Below are 17,815 nucleotides of genomic sequence, written 5' to 3'. Positions count from 1 at the left end.
TGGACACAACCTACATTTGGGGCAAGAGTGGGAGTAGTCAGAAAGGATATATAGATTGTGAGTCTGGGTGATAGAAGTATGGTGGTGTTGTAAAAAAGGGACGGGGGGAGGGGAGAGACAATGGGGATGGTTTCAGAAGGAAGTTCAAAGTTCCGTTTTGGCTATGTTGAGTTGGTACTGAGTCATCCAGGGGAAGATGTCCAAAAGACAAGTTAAGATGTACGACTGGATGGAGGAAGACCGATCAGGAGTGGAGAGGTAGATTTGCAAGTCATTGGCATAAAGATGATAGTGAAGCCAACTGAATAGATGAGATCACTAAAAGAGTGTGCACAGAAGAGAGGAGCAGTGAGCCAAGGATGGAGCCCTGTGGTATCCTTATGGAAAATGGGAGAAGGGAAGAGGTCAGCCTAGTGAAAAAGACACTGAATGAATGACCAGAGCAATTAGGAGGGGAACCAGGAGAGGATAGACACACAAAAGTCAAGAGAGGACAAGGTGAGGATGGAATAGAGACCCTTAAGACTTGGCCAAGAAAAGGTGACTGGAGATGTTAAGGAGATAGGTTTCAGGAGACCCAGAATATCTTTGCTTAAGTCAATTTAAAACATATTTAAACTACTTAAAACTAGTTTAGTTTTAATTTACTTTAGTTTAAAACAACTTAAACCTACACTGACAAGCTATGGGGCCTTTTAGCTTACAGATGACCTGCAAAGGAAAAAAACTGAGTCCAAGCCCTCTATTTGCTCCTTCACGATGCATAAGGAAGGTCTGAAAGGCTTTTTGTTTAATTTCACAAGGTTTTTTCTCATATTCATTACCTTAGATAGATATGGAATAATAATACCCCCTAGCTCTTAGAAAGCACGTTTCATCCTTACATTTCAAAGTGTTTCGAAATGGTTTATAAAGGATCAATTCATTTCATTCCTCACATTTTACTGGTGGGGAAACTGAGGCACAGAAAGGGGACGTGATTTGCCCAAGGTCCCTAGCAGACCAGTGGCACAGCTTAGAAGAGAATCCATATCTCCTGAGTCCCAGTCCAGTGCTCTATACGCTAGGCTTATCTTTTCTGGGGAGTGTTTTGGAGGTTAAGAGACCTAGAAATGATTTTTAGGCAGATTATTTCATCTCTGTTTGGTTTTTAATGCTAGATCACCAGCTACAGCCAAGCCACACGTGGAGGGGCAGTTAAACAGGAAGGGTGGGAAACTGGATGAGTCAGAGAGATTATGGAGCCATTCCCCTCTAAAGCACTACTATCCCGCGCTGGTAGGACTGGATAATTCAGCAGAATCAGAATGATTATTCATTATACCTCTGCATTAATGGACGTGGTATTTGATATAACCCAGAATAAAACAAAGTCCCTAACCCCATAAGCATATGATCTAACAAAGGCAAAGCCAAGACAGGGTCACAACACCAGTGTGGAAGACCACTGATGAGGGGCCCAGTGCAGTGCAGCTAGGAAAGATTCCTGGAAGAAATGGGTTTTAAGGAGGAGATGGAGGATGTTTGGCATATGAGGACAGGGAGCGTGTCCTAGTCATACAGAGCAGCAGGATAGAAGGCCCAAAGAAGAGTGGAAAAAAGAGATGCAGAGATCAGTAAAGAGAGAACTGGGAGGAGTGCAGGAGAGTAGGAGGAAATCAGAGCAGAGATGTAGGTGGAGTGAAAATGTGCAGGGCCTTAAAGGTGCAGAAGCGGAACTTAAATTTGATGCAATAACAGATAGGAAGCCACTGAAGGGATTTGAGGAGAGTGCTGACATGGAGCGAGAATCAGCAGAGGAAAACAGATAACTAGCAGCAGCAATGGGATACTGAGTCTTTCACCTCTAGGGAACCAATCCCAATCAGGCCCCATGTTGTGATGGGGGAATGGAAAATAAGCCTTTCACATTTCAATAAAGCCCCAAGAATTCCTTAAGAAGATGGTCCTGAACTCTGCTACAAGGTCTCTGTATTGAGCCCTTCTGGATATTCTGCACCAGCTTCATTTACATTTTAAAACCTCCATTTTAAAATGAGTTAAATATGAAAATGAATAGTGTATTCAGTACAGTCTTCCCTGTGTTATTCATTTGTATATTAAATGCAATTTATTTTAAACTGTCTCCACATTTTCACTTTTTTAATATGCCATAGATTTTTGTACTTACAGTGCATAACTGTATCAGACATTTTCATAGCGCAAGCTGAAGATTTTGAGAGCAGGATAGGGAACAGTTGGGGCTATTGGTACGTAGGGAGGTGTGGGAGGCAGTTTGGGAATGGGACGAGCATGGATGTTTCTCTTAAATAATCAGCAGTGAAATAGTTAGTGATTATTGACATTTAAATGGTTATCTTTAGATTTCTGGGTTAACATCCAATAGAGATGAATGGGAAGTTCACACTTCTTAGAGCCTGAATCAGTAGCTTCTGCAGATTCAAATACTTGATTCATGTTTTCAAGGTTATCTTCAAAACCATCAGGCCTAGAAATATAATTTATTTTAAAATGAAAGCTGAGATTCTGAAGCACTATTCTGCAGCTGTAGAACTCACAGGGTTCCTCTGCCTGTAAGGTAATGATTATAATCTGGCCCTAGGTTGGGGGATTCGATGATTGCTGGGGAGAATTGGGGAAATGAATTACTTGTCTTAGTCCAGTTCTTCATGGACAGATGCCCACATCACAAACGGCATTAATAGGTCTCCCCGCTGACATTCTCAGCAGAGGCCAAAGGTCTGAACAGGTCACGGAGACTGAACTCCCAAATACAGGTACACAAGGCCAGAGCTGAGGTCCATTGGTGGGGTTGGTGTACCGAAGATGCCTGCATTGCTGTGGCCCCTGGGGTTAAAAAGAGAACCAAGGAACAGCCTCTAGCATTCAAGGTCAGTAACATTTCTTAAAGCAAAAAAATTGAGTTTACAAGTATCCCACCTCCCTCAATTCAATAATTTCCACAAGAATCAGGGGTAACAACCAGATTCCAAATTGGGTATTAACATTCAGCTTCCTTAAATTGCCCCTGCTATTTCAGTTCAATATGGTATTGCCTGACCCCTTATCCTGATCCCAGGTACTGTCCATAAAACCATGGATTTTAACACAAAATCTCAGGAACTAACAAGACATGTGATGAGACGAATGTTATATGCAAAAAAGAAAAGGAGTACTTGTGGCACCTTAGAGACTAACAAATTATTTGAGCATAAGCTTTCATGAGCTACAGCTCACTTCATCGGATGCATTCGGTGGAAAATATGCTATCATTCATTTAGGTAACCCTTGTCCTGCCACACCCCTTTAATCTCCCTCATTTTATGTGAAATCTTATTTAGGGCCTGACCTCGAAAAGTACTGTGTACCCTCAACTCTCATTGACTTCCTTGGAAATTGAGGACACTCAGCACCTCAAAGGATTATATTGCTTATACTGTAAAGATGAGATTTTCAAACCCGAGTGCCTGAAGTTAGGCTTCTAAGTCTATATTCAGGCAATTAAATAAGCAGCCTCATTTTCAAACTGCTGAGCACCTAGCAGCTCTCACTGAAGTCAACTGTGGACACTTACGACAATCAGGTCACTTATTTAGAAGGATTTAGAAGCCTGACTGGCACCCAGGTTTGAAAGTCTTGGTTAAATTCCGAAGGACACAGACCTGTTACTTGTCTGTAAAATACCTTGCACATTTATGGAGATAAATAATATTCTTCCCTTCCCCTCCCACCTTACACCTTTATGTAACATCCTTGAGGCTGCAGCATTCCATCCCAGAGGCAGCAGCATTTCAGCTTTGGGTTAACAATCATAGAACTGTAGAATCATAGGACTGGAAGGGACCTTGAGAGGTTAACTAGTCAATGTCCTTCATTCATAGGCAGGACTAAGTATTAAGACCATCCCTGGCCCAATTCACGTAAATAAGTAGCAACAACAACAAAACCCAGCAAACCAAACAACCCTCAAATTACTCCCTCCCCTGGATTTACCAGCATGTCCTGGCTTCTGCATATCTGTCTTTCAGATTGCAAGCTTTTCAGGGCAGAGATTGTCTTAATTTGTGTGTCTAGAACAGCACTGAGTACTCCGTCAGCAAATAATGAATAAATAACAAACAATTATGCACAGGCCCCACACAGAATTCCGCCTTGCAAAATTGTCATATTTACCAGTTCAGCCATAAAATCTAAAACCTCATCCTTTATCACGATGACAGAGAAGAATTAAAACACAAATCTTTTACACACCCTTCAAAATATTACTTGCGGTGAACAAGAATAATTTTGCAAGGCTGGCATACACATTCAGTAAAGTGCTGTGCCATCCGACTGAACCAAAAGCACTAGAAAAATGTCAAGTCATTATGGTAAGAACTGGGGAAGAAGGTGGTAAATTAACCCCAAGAGCAGGAAGAGTCAGTAAATCCCTTTGAGTGTACAAAGGCCAAAATGCCTCACTTATTGCCTTCCTTGCACGAGACAACGTATTCTACTCAAAGCAGATGGATTGCAAAACTAGAGAGCAACAAATGGGAGGGCATCTTATAGTACCCCCAGAACACAAACATTATGGTTTCAGTCGCCCTTTGTAAAATCCACTGCGCCACGCTAAGAATCACAGAGAGGTCAAAATGCAATGGCAAAGGTGGGGAGTCATCTGGGGGTGACCTCACACTCTTTTGTGTGAGCTTACTGTCCAGTTACACCAAGGAATCCCTCTCAATCCTCATTCTTGGATTTCCGTGTTAGTATGTATTTTCCTCCTGGAGTCTGAGTTGGTATCTGTCAGAGCAAGGGATCCTTTGGCCTTGGATTTCCTTGCGACTGTCTCAGGAGAATGAACTTTTGTCAGTATCTTGAACAGGTAAAGGGATACCTCAGGCTGGAATTTATATGGGATTGTCTTTGGGGTGCTGGATCTGCTAAAGGAATCTGCATTAGTCTCTTTTGAGGTGATGTCTCTTTTGGACTTGATTTCCCAGTGAATGACCCCGGGCAACTTTGTTTTCTTGGGAAGGAGAGGGAGCACTGTGCTAGTGTCAGAGGGCTCCCTTGGGGTGGGATTTAATGATCCCATTTTCACAAGACAGCAGGGCCTGTACCCCATGACACAAGCATCAGGATTCACGTTCCCAGACCCTAAATAGAGCAGGAGTCACATGTGAAGGATAGTAGCAATGGAATGGATCCTCTTAGTTTTGAAAGTGGGTTCCACCAATACTACCCCTGAAATTTTCATCCCCAGGCCCCGGGGTACAATGGGATTCACACCAAAGGGCACCAATGCCAGGACTCATTCCCATAGCGCCCCTGCTTACTGCTGTGGGACCTACATCCGAGAGTACCAATACTGATATTCAAACAACTCCCAGTCCCAAGCACAGTGGGTTTCTGCAACCCCTAGGATACTAGCAGCAAGATTCACACACGTAACCTCATGAGCATTGCATGATACACACCCCTAGGGCACCAATGCGAGGATTCACCCTCCCTCTCCCCAATCTTTTAAATCAACCACGGTCCTCCGTATTGCCCACTGGATGACAGAAATGTATTTCAGGTCAGTGATGATGAAGGCTGAGTCCACAATAAAGTCACTACAGCTAATGACTGACGGGGAATGCCAGAGGGACTTGGATACAAATCCCTGAGGCTAGGGTCTCCAAACAGCAATGCACTGGAAAGAAAATCAGGCTGGTTCTTTATAATGAATAAAAGGAGACAATTAATTCCAGAAATAAAGATGGAGAAAGAAGGGTGGGGAGAATTCAGAAATGGGAAGACAGAGAGAAGATGGAGAGAGCTACAGAGAGAAGAGAAAAGACATGGGAAGTGAGAAGGATAGAGAGGAATAGACAGAAGGAGAACTGAGGGGAAAAGAGAGGTGATGTAATGTGGTCACTCACTCTGTCTGGAAGATTTTCTGTAGGGGGGGGGGAGTTATCCCCGGCACTGGTTTTTGGGGTGCTGCCCTTCACACTCCTCCCCTGGACTCCATCCTCAGAACATTGCTGCCAGCTATTCCAAGATCTTCTTCAGATTTTGAGAGGGAGGGTTGTGGATGAAATCAGGACCCTGAGAGGTAGAATGATCTGCTTGGGGTTGTCTGCCCCCTAAATTGCTGGTGGTATCCTAGGACAGGGATCTCCTCCTTTCTCTCTTCTTTAATAGCTACCTATTTAAGGGGTGTCACTTCTGGAAGATACAGTTTTCTTCTCCCCACTGGCTCTCTGGTTATATAGGAGATCAACTCCCCCTTCCCTCCCTAACTGGGGGTCCCTTTTCTCTTCCCTGTAGGTTCACGTCCCCTTTTGGGGCAGGCAAATCTCCCCTTCTCTGAGGGAGTTCCTCTTGCTAACTCTGTGGATATTTCAGGGAAGTCTCTTTTCTCTTTCCTGGTGGCTGGCTGGCAGGTGTTTCTCCCCCCCTCCCCCTTTACATGGGATATTTAGGACAGTCTCTTTATGGGAGTCTGGGGATATTTCCTCTTTCAGGGGGGAGTGCCCCTTGCCAGGTTGGTATCTAGAACTCTGTTACCCACAGCGGGCACTGCCAGTCGGTGAGGGATGTCTCTCCCCGGGGCCTTGCTTTCTTGTTGGGTACTGAGTGGGTATTAATTGATTAGTGGGTAACTATTTGGGGTTTTGCTTCTTTCTGGCTAAGTATTTGAGGGCTGGCTCTGTCCCCGATGGACAGAAGGGGTCTCTCTCCTAGAAGTTCCCCGCTGACTGTCTGGCTGGCCTTGGGAGAAATGGGGGAGGGGGTGTCTCCTTGTCTATTTTAGATCCGGAGGGATGGGGGAGGGTGTCTCTGCGCCCTCTGACGAGGTACTGGGGAGCTGAGGGTGGCTCCACCCCGGACGGGTAGGGGGCTGCAGGGGGTCTCGGCCCGGTCAGTGGGCTGTGTCCGCCGCTTGGCAGATATTTGGGGCTGGGGATCAGGGAGCTGCCTATGAGGCCCTCTCCCCAGGCTGGGTCGTGGGGTCTCTCCCGCGGCGGGGGGACGGGGCTGTCACCCCGGGCTGGCTGGGGGCTGTCCCTGGCTTCCCCCTCCCCAGGCCCCGGCTCCTCTCGCCCGGGCCCGGCTGCCACTGGAGGCCGCGGCGGCTCCTGGGCCTGAGCGGGGCTGGGCGGCCGCCTCCGCCACCTCCCGCCGGGCCTCGGGCCCCTTCCTGGGGGTCTCCCCGGGCTCCTTGCGGGGGGCCCCGTCCGGGCGGCGCTGAGTCTTCCCGGGCCCCGCCGCTCCCACGGCTGCTGCGGCTGCTGCTCCGGCTGCTCCGGGCTGCGGCTCCACTGCAGGCCCCGGCTCCTCCCCGGCCTCCGCTCCGCCTCCCCCGGCTCCCCCCGGCCGCGGCCGCCCCCGCCTCCCTGGGTTAAGGAGGCTCCCAGAGAGAGGGATACCCAGCCTACCCCGGGAATAACCAGCCCCCAACACGCCGAGAGAATAACCCCCTTAACCCCATCCCCAGGGAACAGCCCCCTCACCCGCATGGGGAATAACCCCCTTAGCCCCCCGCCAAGGAATAATTTCCTAAACCCACCTGGAAAATTACCCCCCCCATCCGTTTGGGGTATAACGCCCCGATCCATAATCCCAGCCCACGTAGTATTCCCCCAACACGATCATCTTCTCAATAACACTAACACACACAATCCGGCAATAACCAGCCTTGGAAAGATTAGATTTTTATCAGTAAATGTTAGTAAATGTCAATTTCACGGTACACACACACAAACCAATGAAACAGTATTTCCATCCAAAATAATCAACATGTAGGGCTAGGCAAAGTAAAACAAATGCTATTTGTGAATTTATTAGAGTTTGATTTAATGAAATGTGTGTATGTTGACATGTGATGCTGACAATTAGGTGTAAATGGTTATAAAGCTTTAACTTCTTGAATCTCAGCATCTACTTTCATTAAATACTATTACACCCCCCCCAATTTCCCACAACTGAAAATTTTTAAATAAAAATCTAAAAAATGCTTTAAAGTAAATACTGATATTATCCATCAAAATTATTTTAAAAAATTCTGCTAAACCTAGTAATAACTCCCCCAAAATTGTTTACACACCCCAGTCCATTACACACCCCAATTCCATATATAAGAATTTTCCTGCAGTCTCACATGTAATAATGTCCCTCCAACCCAGATGATAATTTTATCTCAGTGAGATAATTCAGATATGCATGATTACATGGGTTGGGTGAGGTTATGTCCCAGTTCATAATGATCTTTTACCATCCCTGAGCCTATGTGACTGTTGATAGTCTGGTGATATCCCCTCAATGTGAGATAATCTTTTAACGCTACCATGTGATTATCTCCCCAAAACCATTCAGAAAACCTGGTAAGAATACCCACAAACTATTTGATAATCTGCTCCTAACCTTCCACCTAGTGGTCCAGTTTGACAATCTCCCATGCCCTCATGGGGGCCTCAACTCATATGATAATCAACCCTCAATCCAGGTGATAAATTTCCTAACCCTCTAAATCTTGTGGTAATCCCCTCCATCAAATCCCAGCCAGTGTAATAATCTTCCTTTCTTCCCAGACCCTATTGTGCAAGGTACTGAACAAACACAGAACAAAGAGATGGTCTCTGCCCCCAAAGAGTTTACAATCTAAGTGTAAAACAAGAGACAACAGATGGAGACAGAAAAAGAATAGAGTAGTCCTTGTGTGGTTTATTTTATATTAAATTCAATTTATGATGCCTCTACATTTTCAAGTTGTCACAGATTTTTATGTAGAAAACACTTGACTCAATGGTGAATATATCTGGGAAAGCTGGAGATTTTGACAGATCGATGGTCAGCACTTGTGGTTTCTGGTATCCAGAGAGGTATGGGAGGTGGCTTTGTTTTTGACAGTCAGGACCCCACCGCTTTTGATAGTGGGTTGGTGGTTAATTTCTACATCCTGGCCAATGAAGGCCTGTTTTCTTATTCACCATTAACAGTAGTAGTAAACAGGAACCTTTGCAATCTAATGTGACCTGAAGATACTCTAATATTTTTATCTCCCCCTAACTATAGTTTTTCAAAACCACATGTTTCTCTGGGCTTTACTTTACTATTACTGAAAAAATGTACAAATGAAAACGTCCTAAATACCATGTTCCCCAGTCTCATTCTTGCTTGTTAAAATCTCATACTACCATGTGGAAATACATACTGTATATCCCTATGTAATATATTGGCTAGTGCCATCTATTCTTCGGGTGATAATCTTGACCAAGATTTTCAGAAATAAGAGCCTAAAATTGGGCAATTTAAATCAGTGTTTAGGTACTTGCCTGATTTGCAAAAATGCTGAGCGCCCAATAGGTCTCACTGACGTCAATACCTAAACATGCATTTACAAATCTAATTTTAGGCCCCTATGTCTCCAAGTGCCATCTCTTACCTGTATAGTTTCTTGTGTCTCAACACACAAATTTCATGTGACAAAATCCTATCTCCCCATATGCTAAATTATTTTCCTTTGGTGCAATATATCCTCCCATGTGCTAATCTTATACCCTGCACTGTGACAGCCACATATCCTGAGTAATAATTTCACAAACACAATATATGCCTTTCTGGCATAATACATCCTACTTGTTAATTTCATAATTTTGTATTTTATAATCTAATATACCCCCTTAAGATAACCAAAATAATCTCATACCCCCTTAGAATAATTCATGACCCCTGTGATTATCTCTTATTTCCCTGTGGGACAATATCATCTACCAGTGATAATCCCCACCTGAAATAATCTATGTCCTCCACTGAATATAATAAAAGATCACCATTTAATAACATAAATGATAATGAAAGAATACCTCCTCCAAATGATAGATCTTTTCTGCAGTTCCCTGGGCTCCACTCCAAATGCCTTGTTCCATATAATAATTGACCACCTCACCACAATGTGATAAATTTACATTTTCCTGCTGTATACAACACACAGCTCTCATATGTGGTCCCATGCCATATACCTATGTGACTCTCATATCTCCAGGATATAAAATACCTAGACTCTTTAACCATCCACAGTTGCATAGACATATTTTCACCCAAGGGGAGAAAAGGGGGTGGCAGGGCCAAGGGACATTGGCCAGGCACTGTGGGGTGCCCAGGGCTGGAATAGCAGAGGAGCTGCAGGGCAGGAAGGAGGGGCATTGGCAGAGCTGTGTGGGGAGCCCAGGACTGGAATAGCAGAGGGCTGCAGGGCAGGGCGAAGGGTCCTGGGGCTGGTTTTGTTTAACATCTACATTAATAATCTGGATGATGGGATGGATTGCACCCTCAGCAAATTCGTGGATGACACTAAATTGAGGAGAGAGGTAGATATGCTGGAAGGTAGGGATAGGGTCCAGAATGACCTAAACAAATTGGAGGTTTGGGCCAAAAGAAATCTGATGAGGTTCAACAAGTACAAGTGCAAAGTCCTGCACTTAGGACAGAGGAAACCCATGCATTGCTACAGGCTGGGGACTGACTGGCTAAGCAGCAGTTCTGCAGAAAAGGACCTGGGGATTACATTGGAAGAGAAGCTCGATATGAGTCAGAAGTATGCCCTTGTTGCCAAGAAGGCTAAGGGCATATTGGGCGCATTCGGAGGAGTATTGCCAGCAGATCAAGGAAAGTGATTATTTCCCTCTATTCGGCACTGGTGAGGCCACATCTGAAGTATTGCATTCAGTTTTGGGCCCCCCATTACAGAAAGCATGTGGACAAATTGGAGAGAGTCCAGAATAGGGCAACAAAAATGACTGGGGAGCTGGGGCAGATGACTTACGAGGAGAGGCTGAGGGAACTGGGCTTATTTAGTCTGCAGAAGAGAAGAGTGAGGGGGGATTTGATAGCAGCCTTCAACTACCTGAAGGGGCTTCCACAGAGGATGGAGCTCGGCTGTTCTCAGTGGTGGCAGATGACAGAACAAGGAGCAATGGTCCCAAGTTGCAGTGGGGGAGGTCTAGGTTGGATATTAGGCAAAACTATTTCACTAGGAGGGTGGTGAAGCACTGGAATGCGTTACCTAGGGAGGTGGTGGAATCTCCTTCCTTTGAGGTTTTTAAGGCCCGGCTTGACAAAGCCCTGGCTGGGATGATTTAGTTGGGGATTGGTCCTGCTTTGAGCAGGGGATGGGACGAGATGACCTCCTGAGGTCCCTTCCAACCCTGATAGTCTATGATTCTGTGACATTGGCAGAGCTGTGTGGGGAGCCCGGCACTGGAATAGCCGGGGGGAGGGGGCTGCCGGGCAGGACTGAGGCTGCCGGGAGAGCTCGGCGCAGAGCAGTGGGGAGAGAGCAGCATGGCCGGGCTGCGTGGGGAGCCGGGGCGGGGGAGCGGGCGGGAGAGAGCAGCCGCGGGGACTGCAGGGATGTGCGAGGATTTTCTGGCCAATTGCGCGGATCCACCTTAAGGCGCTGACTAAGCCCCAGACGCAGCGCCCAGGCGGCTCCTCCCAGGCCCGTGTCGAACCCAGCCTGGGAACGTGTGGTTGAGGCGCCGCGCCGCAGGGGGAGCCACCCGGGAAGCGCCGCTGGGCTGCGCCTTATCAGGGCTCCAGGCGGCTCCTCGCCGCCCCCCGGTGGGGGCCCGAACCCTCCATTCCCGGGGGGCGGGGGGGGCGGCGCTGGACAAACGCTGCAGCCCGGCCCCGCCCCCTGTGCGGGTGCCCAGCCGGACTACGGGAGCACCGTGCTCCGGGCCAGGGGCGCGCGCGCGCACTCTCCGCCCCACCCCCCCCCCATCAGCGGTTCCAAGGGGGATTGACACCCCCTTCCCCCAGGCCCGTTCCCGCTACCTCCCTCATTCCTCAATGCTAATTGGAGGGGATGATAATGTAACCGCCGTCGCTGATTGGCTGCTGATCCCATCCATCAGATAGCGCTGGAGAGCAATTCGCCCCTTCGATTGGTCAACGATGGGGAGGAGGCGGTCCAGAGCGCGAGTAAGAAGGAGCTCTCCCATTGGCTGCCAACGATGTGTCAATCAAGTGGCGTGTTGAGCGTGTCCGTGCGGTTTGGTGGCGGCTCAGGAGGCAGGGCCCGGGGATGAAGAAGGGGGTGGGGAGCGGTTGTTGCTTATAAAACGGGGGCACTTCCTGTCCAACGTGACAGCTTCCGCCGAACCCTGAACGGGCGGGGGCGACACAGGCAGGGCGCTTGTCGCGTGGTCTCCTTGGCCGCCGCTGGCCGGCGGGTCCCTAGGCCGGACCTCGGGAGTCCACGTCATCCCCGCTCTCAGCAGCGGCCCCTCCCCTGGCTCCGCCCAGGGCAGGCTCCGCCGGGGCCACGTGGGCGCGCAGAGGCCCCCGGCCCCCCTTGGGAGAGGTCAGCGCTGCGGCGGCCGCGCCCCGGGGGTCCGGAGTGGCTCGCTCTGCCGCGGCTGGGTGCGGCGCCTGCTGGCTCGCCGGGCTGCCCTGCGGCGTACCTCCGGTGGGCGAGACACGGCTTGGTGAGTGGTGTTTCCCTGGGCGGCCTGTTTCTGTGCGGCCCTTGCTGCGCCGCCCCAGTGTTTCCTGCTGTGGCCTTGGTCCCAGGACGTGAGAGGGAAACGGTGGGATTGCTTTGTGACAAGGACTCCCCCACAGAGCGAGCCCGGTAGCTGACCTGTCAGGCCTCATCTTCAAAGGAAACCCGCGCAGGGCTTTCAAAAGACCTACCTGGAAGCTTACGTTCATAACTTTGCTAGACACGAAAAATCATGGACTGAATGGAGACGCTGGATTTATGGCTAACTACAACAGTCAGTAACCTAGTAACAATCCCAGCTGTCTTCCTCTCTCTCCCTCCCTCCTTATAACGGGAGGGGTGTTGACAGGCCACTTCACCGTGAATGAGCTCTTGAAATATGTTTTAACTACTTATGCTAAACCGTCTATTCCTTCTTGTATTTAGCTGTGACGCTCTGAGGGTGAGTCTGCACTAAGTGTTGGCATACAGCTGCCCCAATAGTTACATCGCTTGTACATGTCTACTCTCTGTTCCTTGTGTCTGTGGTGCATGTCCCGACGAGGCGCACTTGTACCAATTGGATTGTCAGTGTGGGATGGTTTCTGAAAGCCAATAACCGTTTATGTAAGCCAGGGGTTCTCAACCTTTTTCTTTCTGAGGCCCCACAACATGCTATAAAAACCTCCACGGCCCACCTGTGCCACAGTAACTGGTTTTCTGCATATAAAAGCCAGGGCCAGTATTGGGGGTAGCAAACAAGGCAATTGCCTGGGGCCCATGCCACAAAGGCTCTCGTGAAGCTGCATAGCTTCAGCCCTGGGGGATGGGGCTCAAAGGCCTGGGTTTCAGCCCCATGCAGTGGGGTTTTTGGCTTTCAGTGTAAGTCTAACACTGACCATGCTTGGAGGACCCCCTGAAACCTGGCCGTGCCCTCCCAGCAGGCCCTGGAACCCTGGCTGAGAACCACTGATGTAAGCAACACAGTGTCTACACCGACACTGTATCGACCTAACTACGTTGACATTGATTCTACACCACTTGTGGAGATGGAGTTATTAAACTGGTAGATTGGGGCCGTTTACATCAACAGGAGTGAAATTTTAGTGTAGACACTTTTATGTAGCTAGTTTGACATAAACTGCCTTGTATCAACCTAGCTGTAGGGTAGACCAGGCCTGAGTAAGTTTCCCGGATCTGAAGCAGAGCTCTCTGTAAGCTCAAAAGCTTGTCTGTCTCACCAACAGAAGTTAATGCAATAAAAGATATTATCTCACCCATTTTGTCCCAGTGTTTGACATTCATGTTATCGATCTATCGTGCTTTCTCTCATTGTCTGTCTCTCTGATTCTTTATCTGTTTGAGTCTCTCTTTGTCGGTTTTTTTTTTTTTTTTTTTTTGACATAACCTCTGAATTCAGTAAAGCATTTGACATGGAACCACATGGGAAATTATTAGTCAAATTAGACAAGGTGGGGGTTAGGACAAGGATTGTAAGGTGAGTAGGGATCTGGGTAAAGGGGCAAAAGCAATAGGTTGTGCACAGAAATGAATTACCGGAATGGAGGGCAGTTACTACTGGAGCTCCTCAAGGAGTGGTCTCGGGACCAATCTTATGCAATATTTGTGCTAATAAAATTTGCTGATCCTTCAAAGCTAGGAGGCGGCATCATTAATGAAGAGGAGCCTCAGAATGTTGTACTATAAGATCTGGATCACCTTGAATGATGGAGTGACAGAAATGGGATGAAATTCAATACAGTAGTACAGAGTGCAAGGTCATGCGCTTGGGTTTAATAGTTTCTGCCACAAGCTGGGGGCTCATCAGTTGGAAGCAACAGAGGAGGAGAGAGACCTGGGAGTGTGGGTCAATCACAAGATGACTCTGAGCCCCCAGAGTGGTGTGGCTGAGAAAAAGGCAAATGCTCTCCTCCGTTGCATCAAGTGACAATAGAGATGTATTAATGTGATTGGTCAAAGCACTGGTAAGACCTCATTTGGAATTCTGTGTATCATTCTGGTCACCTCTCCTCAAGAAAGGTGAATTTAAACTGGAACAGGTGCAAAGATGAGCTACTAGGACGATCAGGGGAATGAAGGGCTTATCTTATGAGAGGAGATTGGTAGAGCTTGGCTGTTTTAGCAAAAAGAAGGCTGGAAGGGAGGAGGGAGTAAACACGAGGGAGGGCAAAGAATTGTTTAAATTAAAGGACAATGCTAGCACAAGAGCAAATGGGTGTACTCTGGCCATGAAAAAATTCAGGCTGGAAACAAGAAGGTTTCTAACTATCAGAAGAGTGAAGTTCTGGAACAGGCTGCCAATAGGAGCTCTGGGGGCAAACAATTAGTTTTAAGAGACAGCTGGACAAATTTATGAGTGGGATTGTATGATGGGGGACAGGTCTCGGCAGCCTTGGAGGTCCATTTCGGTTTATGTGTTATGCTCCTAAAATCTCATGCTTCATGGCTTCAGCTACTTGCTTGCAGGGGTCAGGAAAGGATTTCTTCCCTGCACCACCCCCCTAATGTATTCTTAGGGTTTTTGTGGTGTGTGGGGGGGTTTTCTCCCTCCTTCCTCTGAAGCATCAGAGATAGCCACAGCTGGAGATGGGACACTGGACAGGGTGGGCAGGTGCTCTGAGGTGGCACCTCTCTCCCTGTCTGAAGTATGTGGCTAGCTGGGTCTTGTTCACATGCTTGGGGTTTAACTGATCAGCATATGGGGTTGGGAAGGAATTTCCCCTCAGGTCAGATTGGCTGTGACTGGGGCGGGGGAGGAGGGTGTTCACCTTCGTCTATAGCTTGAGGTGTGAGTCACTTGCTGGGAACATCTGGGTATATCTCACCACCTAAATCACTTTGTGGATCTAGGCCTTAATCTGGATCAGTCTTGGAGACTGTTTTCCAGGAGGAACAATGTTAGACTACCCTGTAGCCTTATTAGGTATGGCCTGTGTGAAGGTTTGGTTTTGTATTGCTCCCTATAGGTGCTTACCAAGTTTGGGCTTCTGGAGTCTGGTGGTAGCACTGTTGAAGACTCCCCACTGAGAGTGCTCTGTTCCCAGCTGACCACAGTTACTGCAGTAGGGTGCAAAGAGAGGGTCTTTGAGAGAATACAGATCTTGCTCATTAATAGTTTTAACAAGAAGAGACCTGGATCTTACATGGATTTAGAAGAGAAATTCTACAAACTAATAATTAATCATTTGAGACTTTCTATCAAGCACAAATCCCCATCTCCAGCCCGTTCAGGACTGCACATCAAAATAAAAACCAAGTGCAGTATCAATAACGCATCATGAAATGCCACTGTCCAATAATAAAAACACCTCAAAGACAAAGAAAGGGATCCAAAACAAGGGGAGGTTAAGGATCATAGGGGAAAGGAATTAATATAATGCCATCAGCGGTCTCCTAAAAAAATCCTTTCAAGTGAGTATTGCCACTAAAAATGGCATCATGAGGCTCCATGCTGGTGTCTCAGCAATCCCCACATTAGATCTGTTCAGTTTATTAGTAAAACAGTGTTTTCTCTAACTGCTGGTCCTGCAAACACAAGATAGGATCTGACAGTTGGGCTGCGTGCTTCTAGTTCATGCATCACAAACGATAACCATTTTGCATTCAGAACTCAGTTAAAAGTTTTTCTGTTGATGCATGAGTGAGAATAGTATCCCAGTCATTATCCCTTAGCTGTGTGGACTCTGCAGGGTAGACAGGAGTAAAATAGCAGTTAAAATCTTGTTTTATTCACTAAAGTTAGCAGATATGATTGAAATCACACAGGGTGAAATCCATCTCTTCATAGAGGGGTAGCACAAGGCCTATGCCTGCTTACGTTCCACTCATACCCACTGCACAGGGATACATTTCACCCATAATGAGCAGACCTTCTGAGTAAGAAGTTATTTTAAGACAGTCGCTCTTCAAGGTAGAGCTGCCCTTTATGGTGTTTGTAAACCTTAAGAAGATGGGGAGAAATGAAAGGGCAGAGTGAGGAACGATGATAGAGTGTGGTTAGGACACTAAAGCTTGATACTTGTGACGCAAATTTAAGTCCCTGCTGTGCCACAGGCTTCCTGTGTGATAGTCATACACTCTACAGGATTCTAAACTAAGTGTCACCTGGGCCTCATTGTAGACAGTTCAGTAAAACTTCTGCTCAATGTGCACATACAGTCAGAAAAATGTATGATGTTCAGATACATAAGGAATGGCATGGAGGTTGGTACAGAGAACTTTATAATGCCTTTATATATCAGTAGTGTGCCCTGATCTGGATACTCTGTGCAGTACTAGTCACACCATCTCCAAAAGGATATTGCAGAACTAAAGGGTGTTCAGAGGAGCGCAGTGAGAATGATCTAGGACCTGGAAAATCTCTCATATGAAGAGAGAGGATTAGTATTCTTACTTTAGAAAGGAAACAGATATGAGGTGATGTGATAAAAATATATAAAATAATGAATGGCTTAGAGAAGGTAGTTCAGGCACTTCTGTTCTCCTTGTCTCATAGCCCAAGAACAAGGAGATATTTGGTTAAATTAAAAGGTGGGAAATTTCAAACTGATAAAAGGAAATATTTTTTCACACGTGATTAAACTGTGGAACTCATTGCTAGAGTAAGTAATTGAAGCCAAAAACTTAACAGGACTCCAAAAGGGACTGGACATTTATATGGATATCAAGAATATCCAGAGTTATAATTAATGGTGACAAATCTTGAAGGGATATTGAACCTTGTGCTTCAGGGTTTCAGTCAGTCTCTAACTATTAGGGACCAGGATGAGATATATGTGGGAAGGGCAGATTAGCTCCCACCTGCCTACTACAGGATACTGACACCTCCCTCTGAAGCATCTGGTACGAGTCACTGTCAGAGGCAGAATGCTGGACTAGATGGAACTTGCATCTGATCCACTATGGCAATTCCTGTGTTCCTATATGTCCTTGCGCAAGTCACTTAGGGCCAGATTTTTTAAAAGATTTAGGTGTTGCTCGGCTGAGCGGAGCAATGCCTACCCCTTGGTGACCCACAATCCAATTGGAATTTTCAGCCCTGTGTGAGGTGGCTTTGCCTAGGCTCCCTATAGAATGCATGGGGATAGTGAAATGCCTATAGAAAGACGTTCTCAGAAGCCAGATAGCTATGTTTGGAGCCGCCTAACCCACCCAAGAATGAAATGCTAAAGAGAGGGAAGATGGGGGGCTTAGGTGCTAAGCAGCTGACCTGGTGTGCCTGGCTGATCTACTCATGATCCTCAGCTGTGAGTGCTTTCCTGGAGTCAGGCACCTAAACCAGGTCAGCTGCTTAGGTAGCCCATGCCCTCGTAGCCAGTCATCTCTCTCTCTCTC

General features: G+C 47.0%; 1 protein-coding gene and 1 long non-coding RNA gene across 5 annotated transcripts in view; one reads left to right on the top strand and one right to left on the bottom strand.

Annotated features, from left to right (window-relative positions):
- Positions 1-7,251, bottom strand: part of FOXJ2 (forkhead box J2) — a 34,701-nt gene extending 27,450 nt beyond the window's left edge. The window contains exon 1 of one of the 2 annotated variants that reach the window (XM_038403787.2): positions 5,910-7,251. The gene's annotated coding sequence lies outside the window, so the exon portion shown is untranslated. The remainder of the gene's footprint in view (positions 1-5,909) is intronic. The other variant, XM_038403778.2, reaches the window with a different exon arrangement.
- A 4,527-nt stretch (positions 7,252-11,778) lies between these two features.
- Positions 11,779-17,815, top strand: part of LOC122460153 — a 59,276-nt gene continuing 53,239 nt past the window's right edge. For all 3 annotated transcript variants that reach the window (XR_006281260.1, XR_006281261.1, XR_006281263.1), the window contains exon 1: positions 11,779-12,464. This is a non-coding gene — a long non-coding RNA (uncharacterized LOC122460153). The remainder of the gene's footprint in view (positions 12,465-17,815) is intronic.

The sequence above is a fragment of the Dermochelys coriacea genome, chromosome 1 (assembly GCF_009764565.3).
Source record: "Dermochelys coriacea isolate rDerCor1 chromosome 1, rDerCor1.pri.v4, whole genome shotgun sequence".
NCBI lineage: Eukaryota > Metazoa > Chordata > Testudines > Dermochelyidae > Dermochelys > Dermochelys coriacea.
Note: the sequence above shows the minus strand (reverse complement) of the source record. Positions and strands in the feature narration are given on the sequence as shown.